Source organism: Mirounga angustirostris, unplaced genomic scaffold (assembly GCF_029215605.1).
Source record: "Mirounga angustirostris isolate CCGP_5_RB_7025 unplaced genomic scaffold, mMirAng1.0.hap1 SCAF_17, whole genome shotgun sequence".
In the NCBI taxonomy this organism is placed as follows: domain Eukaryota; kingdom Metazoa; phylum Chordata; class Mammalia; order Carnivora; family Phocidae; genus Mirounga; species Mirounga angustirostris.
The window spans coordinates 9,427,987-9,447,610 of record NW_026991725.1 but is presented as its reverse complement, the minus strand read 5'-3'; the positions used below and the strand labels follow the sequence as shown (position 1 = coordinate 9,447,610).

The following is a 19,624-nucleotide window of genomic DNA, read 5'->3' as shown; positions in this document are numbered from 1 at the left end:
TTGTTTTGCCTGTTTTTGAACAGTTGTTGATAAATACCTCTTAACTTTTTAATGTCCATAGAAACTACAAGGACGTCTTTTTTATTCTGGATATTGATAACTTATTTTTCCCTCTTTTTTTCTTGATAAGTCTTGGTAAGTGTTTATTTTATTGATCTTTTCAAAGAACCAACTTTGGGGTGCCTGGGTGACTCAGTCAGTTAAGTGGCTGACTCTTGATTTCAGCTCAGGTCATGATCTCAGAGTCCTGGGATCAAGCCCTGCATCCAGCTCCATGCTGGGCTCTGTGCTTAGCAGGGAGTCTGCTTCAGGTTTTTCTCTCTCTCTTTTTCTCTGCCCCTCCCCCCCTTGTGCACTCTCTGTCTCTCAAATAAATAAATCTTTTTTTAAAAAAAAAGAGCCAACTTTGACATTGCTGCTTTTCTCTATTGTTATTTTTTAAAGATTTTTTTTTTAAGATTTTATTTATTTATTTGAGAGAGTGAGAGAGAGAGCACAAGATGGGGGAAGGTCAGAGGAAGAATCAGACTCCCTGCCCAGGAGGGAGCCCGATGAGGGGCTGGGAGTTAAATAATTAAATAGTTGAATTCGTTCTATCCTGGGACTCCTGGATCATGACCTGAGCTCAAGGCAGACGCTTAACTGACTGAGCCACCCAGGCACCCCTAAGATTTTATTTTTAAGTAATCTCTACACCCAACATGGGTCTTGAACTCACAACCCTGAGATCAAGAGTCACATGCTCCACCAACTGAGCCAGCCAGGTGCCCCTCTATTGTATTTTTTCTTTCAATTGCAATGATATCTCCTCTTACCCTATTTTTTTTCCTTTTTACTTGTGTGTGTGTGTGTGTGTGTGTGTGTAGTTTGCTGTTCTTATCTGACAATAAGTCTGAAAACCTAGGAAACTGATCTTACATCTTTTCTTTTTCAAGAAATTTATTTTAGAGCCATTGATTCCTCCAAAGGTTTAATATGTTGTGTTTTCATTTTCATCTAGTTCAAAATATTTTTTTATTTCCACTGTGCTATTTTAACTTATAGGTTGTTTGAAGATATGTTGCTTAATTTTCAAACACTGGAGATTTGTATTGATCTTTCCGCCTTTTTTTAAAAAAAGATTTTATTTATTTATTTGACAGAGAGAGACACAGCAAGAGAGGGAACACAAGCAGAGGGAGTGGGAGAGAGAGAAGCAGGGAGCCCGATGGGCTTGATCCCAGGACCCTGGGATCATGACCTGAGCCAAAGGCAGACGCTTAATGACTGAGCCACTCAGGCGCGCCAGTCTTTCTGCTTTTTTTGATGTATTACCTATTGCCATGTAATAAACTACCCCAAAATGTAGCAGCTTAAATTATCAAGAAGCATTTATTATTTCACTGTTTCAGTGGGTCTGGAATCTGGGAGTGGCTTAGCTGGGTGATTCTGACTCACTACATTGCAATCAAGCTATGGGCCCCATCTCATTTAAAGGGTCAGCTGGGGGAAAATCTATTCCCAAGCCAGCAACTAAGGTTGTTGGCAGTCCTCAGTTCCTCTTTGGCTGTTGGTCAAATATTTTAGTTCCTCCCTACATGAATCTATTCATGAGTTACTTGAGTATCCTCATGGAATAGCAGCTTCCCCCAGAGTGAGCAATTGGGGTAGGGCGTGAAGAAATATGCTCTCTAGTCTTTTATAACCTAGTTTTATAACCTAGTCTCACTATCACTTCTGCTATATACTTTTGGCGAATTCTGGTAAATGTGGAAGGGGACAAACACTTAGGCTGTTTATTAATTGTGTTGTTCAAATCTACTGTGTCCTTACTGATTTTTGTTGTCTGTCTCTGAAGATTTTGTCTATCAGTTAGTGAGAGAAGTGTGTTAAAATAGTCAACTAAAATTATCTATATCTCCTTCTACTTCTGTCAAATTTGCCTTCTATTATTTTGAAACCATTTATCAGGTACATACAAATGTGTTGTATTTTCCTTTGACTTGACTCTTTTATCAATATAAAATGGATTTTCTATGTGAACAACCCTGTTTTCTGTGAATAGAAAAAGTTTTAGTATTTACTTTCTAATTTTAATAACTCTTATTTCTTCACTGTATTACACTGGCTAGGATTAAGACCTCAGAAAAATGTTGAATACAAGAACTGAAAGTAGAAAATTTTCCTTCTCAATCTTAAGGAAAAAGTGTTCTGTATTTCTTTTCTTAGGTGCCCTTTATCATATTGATTAAGTTCCCCTTTATTTCTCATTTTCTGAGAGTACTAGGGAAATAATTTTATCAAATGCTTTTTCTGGATCTATTGAGATGACCATATCCCCCTCCACCTTTTTCTGTTAATATGGTTAATTATATTGGATGGTATTTTTTTAATGGTAAACATACCTTGCATTCCAAAAAAAAAAAAAAAAAAAAACAACCCATTTAGTCATGTTGTATTATTCTATTTATATATTTCTAGATTCTGTTTACTAATATTTTGCTGAGAAATTCTTTTTGTCTGTGTTCATGAGGGATATTGGTCTGTGGCTTTCTTTTCTTGCATTGTCAGGATTTGGAATCAGAATTATTCTAGCCTCATAGGATGTGCTGAGATATGTTCATTGTTCCTATTTTCTGAAAGAGTTTGAGTAAGAGTGGTGATATTTCTTCCTTATATATTTTATAAAAATCACTGTTGAAACTCCCTGAAGTTTTGCTATTGGAAAGATTTTGGTAATGAACAAAATTTGTTGAATAGATATAGACCTGTTCAAATTTTCTGTTTTTTTCCTCATGTCAGTTTTGGTGTTTTATTTTCATAGATTTTGTCCATTTCATCTCATTTGTCAAATATATTGGCAAAAAATGTTTATAAATTGTTTATAGCATTCTCTCTCTTTTCTTTTTTAGAGTGAGAGAGACCAGGAGTGGTGAGGGGCAAAGAGAGGAGAGAGAATCTTAAGCAGGCTCCATGCTTAGCACAGAGCCTGACACGGGGCTTAATCTCACAATCCTGAGATCATGACCTGAGCCAAAATCAAGATTAGCATGCTTAACCGACTGAGCCACCCAAGCACCCCTATAGCATTCTCTTTTAGTCTTTTAAACATGTGTAAATCTGTACTGATACAGTATTTTTATTTCTGTTGTTCATCTGTACTTTTTCTCTTTTTTGAGATGACTCTTGCAAAGGGCTTATCAATTTAATTTAATTTTCAAAGAACCAACTTATGGATTTGGTAATTTTATCTGTTGTTTGTTTTCGTTGATTTCTGTTCTGTGATTATAACTTCCTTTCTTCTACTTACTTTGGATTTGTTAAAGTGGAAACTAAGATCATTTAATTTTAAGACTTTTCCCTTTTTAACACAAGCTTTATATTTCTCTCTAAGCACTACTTTATTTGCATTCCACAAATTTTTATATGTTGAATTTTACTTATTCAGTTTGAAAGTTTTTCTAATTTTCCTTGTGAATTCTTCTCTGATGGATAGGTTATTTAAAATTTTCCTGTTCAATTTTCAAATACTTGGGGATTTTTTAGACATCTTACTGTTACTGATTTCTAATTTAATTCTATTGTGATCAAAGAATATACTCTGTAAGATTTAAGTCTTTTGAGTAAGTATCTGACAGCCGTGAATTCCAACCTCTTTTTCCTCAGCTAGTGAGACTGCTAATTTCTGCTTGGGCTCTATTCACCCATAACATGATATAGAAAGTATCCTTAGGCCAAAAGCTGGGGTGAATGTGAAGCAACTTCCTGGGCTTCCTGTCTATCAAAGATTGTAACCTTTTATTTATTTATTTATTTTTTTAAAGATTTTATTTATTTATTTGACAGAGAGAGACACAGTGAGAGAGGGAACACAAGCAGGGGGAGAGGGAGAAGCAGGCCTCCCGCCAAGCGGGAAGCCCGATGCGGGGCTCGATCCCAGGACCCTGGGATCATGACCTGAGCCGAAGGCAGACGCTTAACGACTGAGCCACCCAGGAGCCCCAGATTGTAACCTTTTAAGTCGTGCTTGTATTGGTTGTTCCTCTGGTCTTCAAATCAGTCTTATTTATTTTGTACAGCTTTCATAGTTGTTTTTGGTGGGAGGATTGGTCTGGGACAAGCTACTTTGTCATGGTTGGAATCGGAAGTTTCCCAGTGCTTTAAAATTTATTCTAATTATTTTCATATCTAGTGCCACAGGAAAGAGATATTCTGGAAGCCCTCTGCAAGAAACTGTTCTCACAACACAAAGGACTTGCACAGTTAATTTGTAAAGAAATGGGCTCTGTTGGTCCAGGGACATTGATATTTTCTAGGACCTGGTCTTTGCATCTGGACTTGCAAGAGAACCAGAATGTAATCTGTGATGCTCTTCTAATTGCCCAGGGCTATCCACTAGTCCTACATACCTTCTTCAGGGTACTAAATAAAGAGTTAACAGGCTACTCTTTGCAAGCTGCCTTCACTTTAAAGCATGAACTGGTAAAAATGGGTGGTTACACTGGGAAAGTGTGTGTCATGCTAGAGATCTTCTACTTGAGTAAAGAGCTTTCCATATTGACTGAAGACAATGCAAGTTCTTTTCATTGATATAAGCGCCCAGATATTTTATCCTGAATCCCACAATCTTTTTTTTTTAAAGATTTTATTTATTTATTTATTTGACAGAGAGAGAGAGAGAGAGAGAGTGAGAGCAGGAACACAAGCAGGGGGAGTGGGAGAGGGAGAAGCAGGCTTCCCGCGGAGCAGGGAGCCCGATGCGGGGCTCGATCCCAGGACCCTGGGACCATGACCTGAGCCGAAGGCAGACGCTTAACGACTGAGCCACCCAGGCGCCCCCTGAATCCCACAATCTTGAAACCACCCAAACAGTAAGAGACTTGAATAAGGCCCTTTATACAGTCCTGATGACATTTTTTGAGTGGCCAGTTTACTTCTGAGCTTTGTCAACACCTCTTAGATGACCAGTATGAAATCTTTTCAGAGGAATGACACAAGGATGTTTAAATCTTTTCCAAGTCTCACCTGAATCATGGCAACTGGACCATACTACAAAGATGTTTTTCATTGTATAATCAATGATATCTTTAATTCTATAAAAATATGCCTTTGAAAAACTTTGCAAGGTAAGAAACTTGTTGGGATGTTAGAAAATCAAGTTAGTCTTTGCTTCTTCCTAAATGATCTTCATAGATGTTACTTAAGGGTTATTTAGGAACATTAATTTGTTAATCACTCTGTGCACAGTTTGTTATTTACTCTGTGCATAGTTCATGGATAGATTTTCTTCCAGTTTTAAATTGGGAAAAATTGCAATACTTTTATTTTTAACAATAAGAACAATAACAACAATGGAAATTTCTCAGGATGTAGCCAGAAAACCTTTATTACTTAGAAAAGATTGGGGCACTGGCTGGCTCAGTTGGTAGAGCACACAACTCTTGATCTCAGGGTCATGAGTTTAAGCCCATGTTGGGCCTAGAGCTTACTTTAAAAATTTAAAAAAGAAAAGAAAACATCATCACTGATGACACAATTTCCATAATGAAAATGAAGAAGGCAAATTTTATTATCCGTTTCCTCAAAATCTCATGATCTTCATGGACTACTTTTACACTCTTCAGTTGGAGGAATTATAGCTTTTCTAACTGCTCAGCTAGCATCCTAAGAACTCACCAGAATGGTCACTTTATTTTTCTATAAGCAGTTATGAATAAGAAGGTGAATTGAAAAAAATCCAGAAAATTCTCTTTAATATAGTTTTGGAGGAAAACAGCCAGAGCATTAGTAGAAACCCTTTCAGACAATGACTATTTTCATCAAGAAGGGAAAGGAACACCAGAGTTAGACATTTTCCAGTCATCTAAGATGAGCTGGGAGACTAAGATGAAGCTCAACAGAGCTGGATGCACCTTTGACTACATGTGAATCCATGTCTAAGACATTCAGTTAGGATGAATTTAGTGGGATCTTGGAACAGAGAAGAGAACCCAGGTTCACCAGCAAGGCTTCAGCCTTCACTATCACTATGTTCAATGCCAGAAGAAGTAAAGCAATGCATACAGAATTCTGGGGAATATTAAGTTTTACATCGGTATATTTTACCAAACCAAGATGTCATTTGACTATAAAGTAAATAAGCAAACACTTTTTAAAAAAGATTTTATTTATTTATTTGAGAGAGAGTGCAAGCATGAGCAGGAGGTGGGGGGGAAAGGGAGGGGAAAAAAGAAGAAAAGTAGAGGGAGAGGGGGAAGCAGCCTCCCCACTGAGCAGGGAGGCGATGAGGGGCTGGATCCCAGGACCCTGAGATCATGACCTCAGCTGAAGGCAGACACTTAACCAACTGAGCCATCCAGGTGCCCCAATAAGCAAACACTCTTATCAAATAACCTAGGGGACATAGTTCTCTAATATCTTCTTGAAAAACTACTTTGTAGTGAAGTCCAGCTGATGAATGTATGAACCAAAATAAAGAATACAAAAAAAAAAAAAATGTATGAACACACTTAATCCCTGAGTTTCTCCAGTGCCAAACCCCAGCTGTGTTTCCCCAGCCTTGCCCAGCACAACAGGCCAGCTGCCAGGGTGCAGACCTTGCACAGGAGCCCTTACACAAGCTGCTAGTGTTCACTGATGTGGGCATAGACAAGACTAGCATCATCAAGCACTACATGCACTAGAATTCCTCGCACTACCAAGCCACCATTGGCATGGACTTGGCGCTCAAGGTTCTCCACTGGAACCTGCAGACCTTGGTACACCCGGCACATTGCAGGTCAAGAATGATTTGGAAAAATGACAAGGATCTATTACCTGGAATCTATGAATTGTTTATTGTCTTCAGTATCAGTAGGCATCCATATCTGAAACAGAGGCAAATTGGAAAAAAACAATTTGGATTCAAAGTTAACCAATGAGGAAAAAAAAGTTAACCAGTGGCAAGCCAGTTTCAGTGGTTCTGCTGGCCAAAAAAATGTGACCATGGGAAGAATGTGCTGATGAACAATGAGACCAGTTCATGGTACATGATATTATAGGATGATTTGAAACATCTGCAAGGAAACTGTAAACACTGATGAAGCCTCCAGATACCTGGAGAAACATTAAAATACACCCAGGATTTAATTTATTTTAATTTATGGAGGTAATGGGGAAATGTTGTCTAGAAGGCAAAAGGGGAGGGCTGTTAATCTGTTGGAATATTTAATGTCTTATTTTTATTGGTAGTAACACAAGTATGTTTATGAAAATGTGTTGAGCCATACACTTGTGATATGTATACTTTTAAATATGTATGTTACACTTAATAAAAAGTTGAAATGGAAAAGAAGTGAATTGTCATGGAAAGAAGGCTTGAATGCACACACACACATGCACACACTAGTAGTATTTGTATGTGACCAAGGGGAATGAGTGATTATGTCAGAGATGCAGGGCAGGAGGTCATGGTGGACAACTAGAAGGATTAGTAGAAGGCATTGCAAGTGAGTTGTCCTTTCCCCAGGGAATCATGAGGTTGACTAATATGAGATAGATGCCTTTGGGGGAAAGCAATAATCTCCACTGATTTTTAGAATAGCATAGATAGTAGTAACTTCTATCAGATTTTCCTTTAGGCATGGGAGTATAGGGGTATACAATTTGGCAGAAAGCAAGCAGTATACCAGGATCATGGGCTAGGCAGACAGTGAGCTCAGAAACAGAATCTCTAATATCAAAAGAAGAAAAAGCAAAAGTTTCCTGTGTTCAATTTGCTCCTTAGGAGATACAGTCCATGGATGTTACTGAAGCAGAGGTTTTAGTGTTTGGGGCCAAAGTTCTCTAGCACAGGAGGCAAAGTTATCTATCACAGCAAGGTCTTGGGCAGGGGTGTTGTTGTCTGAGGCAAAGTCATCTACAACCATGAGTTCTTGGCCAGGACAGTGTCATCTCGGAAATGGGAATTAGGCATTTTTTTTTAAGTGGGTACCTACTTGGGTTGCTGTAGGTCTCAGCATTAACTATATTTGCTTGAAACAATGGCTTGCTTGGAGGGTTTGGGCCTCTGGATTGTAAAGCAATGAAAGCACCCAATCTGTGATAATAAGATCAACAGACATCAGGCGTGTAGGTAGGCAGCTGCACTTGATAGGGTTTTTTGTTTTATTTGCCTGTTTGTGTTGTGGTGGAATTTTTTATAAAGATTTTATTTATTTATTTGAGAGAGAGAATGAGCAGGAGGGAGAGGGAGAGAGAATGAAGCACATTCTGCGCTGAGCACAGAGCCGGCCGTGGGGCTCGAGTCCCCAAATGCAAGATCGTGACCTGAGCCGAAACCAAGAATTGGATGCTTTACTGACTGAACCACCCAGGCGCCCCTATTTTGTAGTGGAATTTTAGGCTCACATGAGTGCCATATCAGGTAAGCAGCTGCCTATCCATGGGACAATCAATGTTAATTGGTCCCAGGAGAATGTGCATCCTGGATTTGGCTTTCAGCCTTTATGGGATGGGGCAAGATTGAAAATTTATAAAAATAGGTTAAGGCCCAGGGTAAGATAGACACATTTAGAGGACTACTTATTGGACTGGAAATTTAAAAGGAATTATTTGAGGAGGCCATTGTTTCTCAGTTAAACAGGCTATTTGGACCTACTAGGAAAATGAAAGTTCTATTGAATGCCTCCTTCAAGAGCCCAGCATTGTTTATTTTGCCAAGTGAAATGTGTGCATTGCTTATTACCAATAAAGTCTATAACTCTGAAGAGACTAAGAGTGTTCTGGGAAGATCTCATATTGTGGCTTTAGTATATGTAGAGCCACAGATGATTTTGATTTATATTTTGAGTGCCTGTGAGGTAAGGGATTTATGGTCCTTGTCCCAAACACCAGCAAAAACAATGAAGCAAAAAAAGTCTGGTGACTTCAGATGTGAATTGTAGGTTATGTTGTTGCTCAGGAGCCTATTCTAGAGGATAGTTAATGGTTTTATAGTCTGTAGCTGAGAGGTTAGGTCAGCAAGCCATATACATCATCAAAACTTATGAGCTAGGGACACCTGGGTGGCTCAGTTGGTTAAGTATCCAACTCTTGATTTCAGCTCAGGTGGTGATCTCAGGGTTGTGGAACAGAGTCCTGTGTTGGGCTCTGTGCTGAGTGGAGCCTGCCTAAGATTCTCTCTCTCCCTCTTCCTCTCTCCTTCCTCCCCACCTCCCCCCACCTTGCTCTCTCTCTCTCTCTCACATGCACATGCACTAAAAAAACAAAACAAAAAACTTGTGAGCTAAAGAGACACTGTCCCTGTGACAGCCTCCCAGGGGAGACAGAGGCAAGTGGGACATGGCCTTCTAGCAATACCGCCCATCCTCCTATGCTCTGGAAGGATCACAAAGCATTCTGTCAAGATTCAGATTGGCTGCAGTTTAAGCCTTTGCCTCTATGGCCTCAATAGACACATTCAAAATACCATAAGTAAAAAATAAAAACACCAAAAACCAGAGTGTGATTCCTTATACTCCTACCCCATTCTTGCCCCAATTCAAGTCTTTCTGAAGCAAAGGCAGACTGAGAACAACTGCAGAGAAGAGAGAAGGAAGCTAATGACAGAAAAAATGTTGATCTAAAACCATCACCAAGGGACGCCTGGGTGGCTCAGTTGGTTAAGCATCTGCCTTCGGCTCAGGTCATGGTCCTGGAATCGAACCCCTCATTGGGCTCTCTGCTCAGTGGGAAGCCTGCTTCTCCCTTTCCCACTCCCCCTGCTTGTGTTCCCTCTCTTGCTGTGTGTCTCTCTCTGTCAAATAAATAAATAAAATCTTTAAAAATAAATAAATAAATAAAACCATCACCAAAAAGACTTAGTGAACTCTAAGTCTGAAAATACTTTTAAAAAGTATCATGGTAGATCAGAGCACATATTATAGCTTAAGGACTTAATAGATAATGGAAGCTATGGATACATTTAAAGTAATGATCAAAGGACAATTCATAGCATTAGATACTTTTATTAGTAAAAATGAAAGAATGGGAATAAACAAAACCCATTTAAGAAAAAAATAGAGGGATGCCTGGGTGGCTCAGTTGGTTAAGCCTCTGCTTTCGGCTCAGGTCATGATCCCAGGGTCTTGAGATTGAGTCCCACATTGGGCTCCTTGCTCAGTAGGGAGCCTGCTTCTCCCTCTGCCCCCTGCTTGTGCTTGCTCTTTCTCTCTTTCTCTCTCTGACAAATAAATAAGTAAAATATTTGGGGGAAAAGATAAAAAATAAAAAAAATAGACTTCTAGTCTAAGATGGCAACATAGGAAGCACCTGAGCTCACCTTCTCCCATGGACACACTAAATCTACAGCTACACAAAGAACAATTTCCTTTGAAAGAAATCTAGAAACTAGCCAAGTAACTTCTATGTATCTGGCAAATAAGAAAATGCGTCCATAGGAGTAGAAAAAGCTGAGACAGACTCTCACCGTAATCCCCACATCCAGCACCACAGCATACAATTGGAAGGGAACTTGCAGCTCCCAGCATGTCCCTGAGGAGTAAAGGGTTTGTGCCCAACATCTAATGTGCAAACTTTTCAGATGTCCGTCAGAAAGATGGGCCCCCAAAACACCTAGCTCTGAATGCCAATAGGGCTTGCCTCCAAAAGACCCCAAAGACTATGGCAAATAAATAAACAATTCTTAATAGGCTCACAACGACTTACTGTGGCTGTTTCCTCCAGGGCTCAACACAGGGAGAGTGGACAGAAATGCCCATCTCCTACTCTATCCCTGAAAAAGTCCTATTCGCACACTTTAAAAGCTGCTGCCTGAGAGTCAGGCTTCTAATTTAGCATAAATCTAGGAGTTGGCCAATCTTCCCTAGAGACGGGTGAGACCAGTGAGCACCATCTCCACATTCTCCCTCTGGCTCATTCAAGGTTGCTCCCTTGAAGGAGCTTGTGCACATGTCTGGTGCCCTGGTTTTTGTGGCTTATGTCCAGAGGATGCATGTCTTCATTGCATGGCTCTGGTGGCCAGCAGGGCTGGAATTTGCAGATCCCACAGGACTGTAGCAAATAAAGAAACCATTCTTAGCCAGCTATCCACCCAGGGCTCAGTACAGAGGGAGCAGACAGAAACAGCCATCTCCCTGTCTTTTCCGGAAAGAGATCTTTTTTTTTTAAAGATTTTAATTATTTATTTGACAGAGAGAGAGAGACAGTGAAAGAAGGAACACAAGCAGGGGGAGTGGGAGAGGGAGACGCAGCTTCCTGCTGAGCAGGGAGCCCAATGCGGGGCTCAATCCCAGGACCCTGGGATCATGACCTGAGCGGAAGGCAGACGCTCAATGACTGAGCCACCCAGGGACCCCAGAAAGAGATCTTTAAAAGATTTTTAAAAGCTGCTGCCTGAGGGTGTGGGTTTCAATCAGCCTGCATCTAGGAGCTGACTGAGATCCTCTCTTCTGGGACACTGACAGGTCTTGGAACACCCTCAACTACTATGAGCCACAGAGAACAAAGAAAGTAGTGTAGACAACCACAAGGTTTGAGAGACAATCAAGAGCTTGGGCCAGGCCTGAACAATAAGTTTCATTCCTTACATGAGACCAAGACTGGAAGAGGTAGTTGGGTTTTTTAATTTTTTAAAAAATATTTTATTTACTTATTTGAGAGAGAGAATGAGAGCATAGAGGGAGAGGGAAAGGGAGAAACAGACTCTCTGCTGAGCAGAGAGCCCAATGTGGGACTCTATCCCAGGACCCTGAAATCATGACCTGAGCCAAAGGCAGATGCTTAACCAACTGAGCCACCCAGGCACCCAAGAGGTAGTTGTTTTATCTAATGCACAGAAACCAATACAGTCAAGGAAAATGGAGAAACAGAGGAATATGTACCAAACAGAACAAAACCCCAGAAACAGAGCTTAATGAAATAGATGTGATTTGCTGATAGAGAATTAAAAATAATGTTATAAAGATACTCACCAAGATCGGGAGAACAATGCATGAACAAAGGGAACATTTCAATAAAGATATAGAAAATATATGAAAGTATCAAACAAAAATCACAGAACTGAAAAATATAACTGAACTGAAAATTTCAATAGAAGGGTTTACAACACACTTGATCAGGCAGAAAAAAGGATCAACAAACTCAAAGACAGGGCTGAGTAGCAAGAAGAAAAAAGAATGGAAAAGAATGAAGATAGCTTAAGGGATTTATGGGACAACATCAAGCAGACCAATATTCATATAGGAGTGCCAGAGAAGAGAGAAAGGGGCAGAAACCTTATTCAAAGAAATAATGGCTGAAAACATCCTAATCTAGAGAAACAGGGAGCCATATCCAGGAAGCTCATGGAGTTCTAAATAAGTCAAGCAGAGAAAGACAAATACTGTATGATCTCACTTAGAGTGGAAACTAAAACAAACAAAAAACAAGCTCATGTATATAGGGAATAGATTGGTGCTTGCCAGAGGTGGGGGCTGGGGGTGGTCAGTGAAATGTGTGAAGGGAGTTAAAAAGTACAAACCTCTAGCTATAAAATACATAAGTCACAGGATATAATGCACAGCATGATGACTCCAGTTAATAATAGTGTTTTGTATATATTTTTAAGATTTTATTTATTTGTGGGCGCCTGGGTGGCTCAGTTGGTTAAGCGACTGCCTTCGGCTCAGGTCATGATCCTGGAGTCCTGGGATTGAGTCCCGCATCGGGCTCCCTGCTCAGCAAGGAGCCTGCTTCTCCCTCTGACCCTCCCCCCTCTCATGCTCTCTCTATCTCATTCTCTCTCTCAAATAAATAATAAAATCTTAAAAAAAAAGATTTTATTTATTTGAGAGAGAGAGCATGTGCAAGCGGGGGGGGAGGGGCAGAGGGAGAGGGAGAAGCAGACTCCCCACTGAGCAGAGAGCCCTACACCGGGATTGATCCAGGACTCTAGGATTATTACCTAAGCCGAAGGCAGACGCTTAACTGACTGAGCCAGCCAGGCGCCCCTGTATTGTATATTTGAAAGTTGCTGAGAGAGTAAATCTTAGAAGTTTTCATTATGAAAAAAAACTCTTGTTACAATATATGGTGATTGGGGCACCTGGGTGGCTCAGTCGGTTAAGCGGCTGCCTTCGGCTCAGGTCATGATCCCAGGGTCCTGGGATCGAGCCCCACGTCAGGCTCCCTGCTCAATGGAGGGCTTGCTTCTTCCTCTCCCTCTCCCTGCTGTTCTGCCTACTTGTGCTCTCTCTCTCTCTGTCAAATAAATAAAATCTTTAAAAAAAAAAAAAAAAACAATATATGGTGATTGACGTTAATTGGACTTATTATGGGGATCATTTTATAATATATACAAATATCAAACTATTATGTTGTATAGCTGACACTAATATAATGTTATATGTCAATTATACCTAATTTTTTTTAGGTAATATGTCTTTTTTTCCTTTGGCTTATTTTAAGATTTTTTTCTTTGTCTTTGGTGTTTAGCAGTTTAATATGATGTGCCTGTGTATATTTGTTACATTTATCCTGCTTGGGATTCACAGAATGTCATAAATCTGGGACTTTTTCTTTGCGTTATTGTTTTTGGAATTTTTCAAGCATTATCTCTTAAAGAAAATATCTCCCTTAAACTCTCTCACATCACTGTAGGTTCCCAAATGAATCTACATTTGACATTTTCACTGTGTCTCATGTGAAGGTTACTCTTTTATCTGAATTTTTGCTCTTCTTTTTCCCTCTGTATGCTTCGATCTAAATATTTTCATCAGTCTTGTAGTTCACTAATTTTCTCTTTTGTTGTATCTAATTTTCTATTAAATTTATCTATCATGTGTTTAATTTCTGTTATCATATTACTTCTATAATTCCTATTACCATCTTTCTATAGATTTAATTCTTTGATGGTTTTCTTCATCTTTTCATTTATTTTCTTCCTCTTTTTCTCTATTTTCTTTTCTTTTCTTTTTTTTTAAAAAGATTTTATTTACTTACTTGACAGAGAGAGACACAGCGAGAGAGGGAACACAAGAAGGGGGAGTGGGAGAGGGAAAAGCAGGCTCCCCACAGAGCAGGGAGCCCAACGCAGGGCCCGATCCCAGGACCCTGGGATCATGACCTGAGCCGAAGGCAGACGCTTAACAACTGAGCCACCCAGGCGCCCCTCTTTTTCTCTATTTTCTTAATCATATAAGTAATAGCTTTTTTCCCAGCCCTTGGTGATAATTCCAATATTTGGATTACCTTTGGTCTATTTATATTGTATTTTCTTTCCTCTAGGTCTTTGGTCATGTGCCCTGTATTTTGGCATGACAGGTAATTTTCAATTAAATGCCAGACACTGTGTATGAAAAAACTAATGGATCTAGATGATACTGTCTTCTCAAAATAATTCACACTTTTTTTGCAAGGTGGATATAATAGCAGCCGATTATCTTAATCCAATTAGAGACTTAGCTGACCCAAGGATAGGTTTGACATGTTGAGCTATCCAATTTGTCTTTGCCAATCTCTGATTTGTTTAAAGCAAAGCAAAGCTGGTTGCCTCAGCTTTCTAATGCCTTGTATATTATAATTGCTTTGTCTAGCTGTTCACAGTGAAAATGTTAGCTTGTCACAAGTGAAGCTGTTTACCTCTTTTTCTCTTACCTCTTTACTAAAATTTTTCAAAAAAATTAATTTTAGTAGTGATAACCAACACACTCATTTGATTACATTTTAGTAGAAAAGAGTATAATTTTTATCAGAGCTCAAAATATTTTTATTGTGTACAGTTGCTTGCTAGCCATCTTAATGTACCATAGGTACCCAAAAAGTACCCAACTGAACTGTTTTCCTTCCTCTCTTCCATGTTTAAGGAGACTAGAGATGTAAGAAATTAAGTTCAAATAATGATTCTAAACTGGATTTTTTGTTATAAAGGGCATTACTGGGACAATCAACATAATTTTAATGGCATCTAATGATTAGATGGTGATCATGTATAAATATTAATGTCCTGATTTTGATGGTTGTATTTTGATTATTTAGGACAATGTCCTTGTTGGTAGGTAAAACATACTCAAGTATTATAGGATGATGGGCATAATATTGGCAACTTACTATACTTGCAACTTTTCTGTAAATTGGAGATTATTTCAAAGTAAGAATTAGTAATAAGGCTCAATTCAAGTGCCACCTTATTTAGGAATAAATCCAGTCCTCACTGACTTCAAAAGTACCTCTTCTTGGTGTTTCCATATGGCCCATGCAATTGTTTTCTCATTTCACTTCATAGAATCATAATTATCTTTTTGTCTCTTATTATGCCAGTAGATTATGATCTATTTAAAACCAGGAACTGTGTGGGAGCCTGGGTGGTTCAGTCGGTTAAGAGACTGCCTTTGACTCAGGTTATGATCCCAGGGTCCTGGGATGGAGTCCCACATCAGGCTCCCTGCTCTGTGGGGAGCATGCTTCTCCCTCTCCCACTCCCCCTGCTTGTGTTCCCTCTCTTGCTATGTCTCTCTCTGTCAAATAAATAAATAAAATCTTAAAAAATAAAAAAGAAATAAAACCAGGAACTGTGTTATATTTATGTTACCAGCACCAAGCCCAGGAACTGGTATAGGATAAGCTCTCTAATATTGATTGAATTATTATATATAATGATGGTTGTCACCTTGTTTGAGGATTTTCTAATTTTTCCACTTTTCCACTTCTTCCCTTTCAGATACCCCCACTCCCAAGCCAATGCCTTCAATTCCAGCTGTCAATGATTTCAGCCAGATTGAGCTTTCTGTTGCATTCTCCTTCATTGAACATCCTTAGTATACACTCCCAAACTTGCTCCCCAGGCTCTGCCAACATACACTGATGAGGTGCTGGAACTTTGCGTGGCTGTCTCCTCCTAGAATAGGCCTTCACTTCTGCATCTGGACTACATTGGGATCTAGCTTACCACAAGATGGGTTGGTTCTGAGGAAAATCAGCATCAGAGTGTGAGGCAGCTAGCCTAACTGCAGTTGTTCAGTTCTACAAAGGCTTTTTTGTTTGGGAAGTCTGGTTCCCCTAGTCATAGTGTGTCCAACCTGTCAAAGATATTTGGGCATCCAATGTTCTCACTCAGCATCTGCCCAAATGTCCTTATTCCATATCTCAAGGTCTCACTTCTTCCACACAGTGCCCTTCCCATAGTGTAAGGGATATGGTGTGGTTGCAGATTTAATTGGCACTGAACACTCAGGCCCTTGGCTTGGTGCTGAGCCATAGCTGCCCAGCAACTCCAGGGGATGAGGAACTCTTCCCAAACTGTGAAGGCTTTGGGGTTTTCTGTGGATCTTCTCAGCTGGATAGTTTTTCTCTCAAATGTCAATTTTTTCACTGTCTATACTTCCTGGCGCTATTAGAAAAAGCCAGTTTACTCTTCAATTTTTATAATTATAATTTTTGAAGATTTTTATTTATTTATTTGTCAGAGAGAGAGAGCACAAGCAGGGGGAGCGGCATGCAGAGCTGGCAGAGGGAGAAGCAGGCTCCCCACTGAGCAAGGAGCCCGATGTGGGACTCGATCCCAGGACCCTGGGATCAAGACCTGAGCTGAAGGCAGACGCTTAACCAACTGAGCCACCCAGGCATCCCTATAATTATTATTGTTACCAAAGAAATTAAATGCCACGGTCACATGATTTCCCAAGCCTTGCTCTCCACCTTCACTTCATGCTTTGCCACTCCTAAGGGTAATGATGCTGCCATGTGCATATGTAAAAATATTAACTGATAGCTTAAAAGGGCACCCACCCAAATCATGATGGTTTTTGCTGCTGGGGCAAGGGGAGAGAAATTGGATGGGAAAGAGAAGAAAAAGGAATTCAAATTTTGCTAAGGCATTTTATTTCTTTTATTTTAAAAGGAAGCTAGAAGCAACTATGAAAAAAGTGTTAGTACTTACAAATCCTAGTTGGCAAAGGTTTATTATAATATTATTTTTTAACTTTTTGTATTTTTCAAAATTTATCCCTCCCCACTCCCCATACAAAACTAAGAAAGTAAGTCATAAAACTGTTACATCAAAAATACACACACACAGGGCAAAAATCACATCAGTAAATACTTGAAATCATTACATTATATAAAATTGAAAAGTCACAAAAAGCAAAAGCTGTCTTTTACTCATCTGTGTTCCCCTGATGCTCATTTGTCCTTCCCTAGAGCCAAACACTATTACCAATTTTTTAGTATGCTTCAAAAATATTTAATGCATTTACAAGCACATACCTATATCAATTCTATAAGCAAAAGATAGGCATTTTTGCACATGTTGCTTTGTTCTATATACAATGTAGAAATGGTCTCCCATCAATACATATAGAGATCTCTTGTTCTGTATAGCTTCATAGTGTTGCAATGTGTTGATGTGCCCTAAGTTAATCAAGTTGACCCTTTACAGTGGATATCTACTATTTTGCAGTCTTCTGCTATTAGAAATAAAGTGAACTTCAATTAACTGTACAGAAGTCATTTCATACATGTTTGAGCATTTACGTAGAATAAATTTCTAAAAGAGGAATTGCTCGATAAAGGGATATGTGCATTTATTTATTTTTTAAAAAATATCTATTTATTTATTTGAGAGGGAGAGTGGGAGAGCAAGAGCTGGGGGAGGGGCAGAGGGAGATGGAGAACGAGGGAGAGGGAGAGAAGCAGACTCCCCACCGAGTGTGGAGCCCCAATGCAGGGTCTTGATCTGTGACCCTGACGCCACAAACTGAGCCGAAATCAAGAGTCCAACACGGAACTGACTGAGCCACCCAGGTGCCTCAGGGATATGTGCATTTAAAATTTTCACAGTTGGGCTGCCTGGGTGGCTCAGTCAGTTAAGTGTCTGCCTTCAGCTCAGGTCATGATCCCAGGGTCCTGGGATCAAGTCCCACATCAGGCTGCTTGCTCAGCGGGGAGCCTGCTTCTCCCTCTCCCTCTGCTGCTCCCTCCACTTGTGCTCTCTCTGTCAAATAAGTAAATAAAATCTTTAAAAAAATTTTTGTTCACAGCTTCTGCCAGATTGTTCTTGACAGAACTTTATGGCAATGTATGATAGTGCTTTCCCCCTGCCAAACAGTAAAACCATTAGGTTTGACCTTAATGATTTTTTTCAATCTAATAAGTGAAAAAGAGTAATGTCTTATATTTTTTAACTGATACTTCTATATCATGACTGAAGTTTCTGTATGTTCAGGAACTATTTTAAATTCCTTTTCTATGTTCTTCTGTATTTGGATCTTTTGCCCATTTTCTTTTTAGGAGCTTAGAATTTTTCTCTTTGATTTGTAGAAACTTTATTTTTAAAAATAAGGAGTTAACTATTTGTCTTTGAATTTTGTTGCAAATATTTCCCCAGTGTGTTGTTTCTTGACCTTGTTGTGGTGTTTTTGCTACAAAGATAATTTTCTTTAAAATAGTCAATATTTTCAGGGTGCCTCAGTGGCTCAGTCAGTTAAGCGTCTGACTCTTGGATTCGGCTCAGGTCATGATCTCACAGTTGTGGGATTGAGCCCCACATCGGGTTCTGCGCTCAGTGCAGAGTCTGCTTCAGATTCTCTCTCTGCTCTCTTCCACTCACTCTCTCAAATAAATAAATAAAATATTTTTTAAAAATAATAAAATAGTCAATATTTTAAAAAATGGTTTTCTTTCATGCTTTCTGATTGAGAGCTCTATTTAGTCCTTCCCTATACTAAGATTATAAAAATAAATGTCCCACTTTTTCTCCATGTACTTCTGTGATTTCCTTATTTTTACACATAAGTCTTAGGTCCACCTGGAATTTATTTGGTGTCAAGTGTGATGCATGACACAAGCTTAAATATTTTCAGATAGGTCCCCGAGTCATTTAACATCATTTACTGAATAATCCATTTTTCCCAACTAATCTGAACACCAGCTTTAAAATATGCTACATTCACACACATATTTGATTTTTGGACATTCTAGTCTGTTCCATTGACCTGCCACACAGCAGAACCACATTGTTTTAATCACCATAGCTTTATAATACAGTTTAATATTTGGTAATGCTAATTACCCTCAGATTTCTTCCTTTTTAGATTTTTCCTGGATATTCTTGCTTTTTATCTTCCAATGACTAAACTCATTTCGATGGTTCAAGGAAAGATCTGTTGGTATTTTTATTGGAATAACGTTAAACTTATAGATTACTTAGTGAAAATGGGTATATTTATGATTTGGGGTCTTCTTATCTAAAAACAATCTGCTTGTGGCACCTGGGTGGCTCAGTCATTAAGCGTCTGCCTTCAGTTCAGGTCATGATCCCAGAGTCCTGGGATTGAGCCCCACATTGGGCTCCTTATTCTGCAGGAGGCCTGCTTCTCCCTCTCCCACTCCCCCTGCTTATGTTCCCTCTCTCGCTGTGTCTCTCTCTGTCAAATAAATAAATAAAAGCTTTTAAAAAAAAGAAGTCTGCTTTTTATCAGCTCCAATTCTCTTTTGGGTTCTTCAGTTTCATTTTATAGCTTTATTCACACAGAGTGTGTACATTTCTTCTTACAGTTAATTTTTTTTTCTAAATTAAACATCTTATTTTATTTTATTATTTTTTTAATAATCTTTTTTTTAAAGATTTTATTTATTTATTTGACAGAGACAGAGATAGCAAGAGCAGGAACACAAGCAGGGTGAGTGGGAG

At 39.2% G+C, this 19,624-nt stretch overlaps 1 protein-coding gene and 1 pseudogene across 1 annotated transcript in view; both read left to right on the top strand.

Moving 5' to 3' along the window:
* The window catches only part of SLFN12 (schlafen family member 12), a 53,624-nt gene extending 37,604 nt beyond the window's left edge, over nt 1-16,020 (top strand). The window contains exon 4 of the mRNA XM_064582135.1: nt 15,656-16,020. The gene's annotated coding sequence lies outside the window, so the exon portion shown is untranslated. The remainder of the gene's footprint in view (nt 1-15,655) is intronic.
* Nucleotides 6,486-7,491, top strand: LOC123854764 (ras-related protein Rab-38-like; annotated as a pseudogene).
* Nucleotides 16,021-19,624: the final 3,604 nt, after the last annotated feature.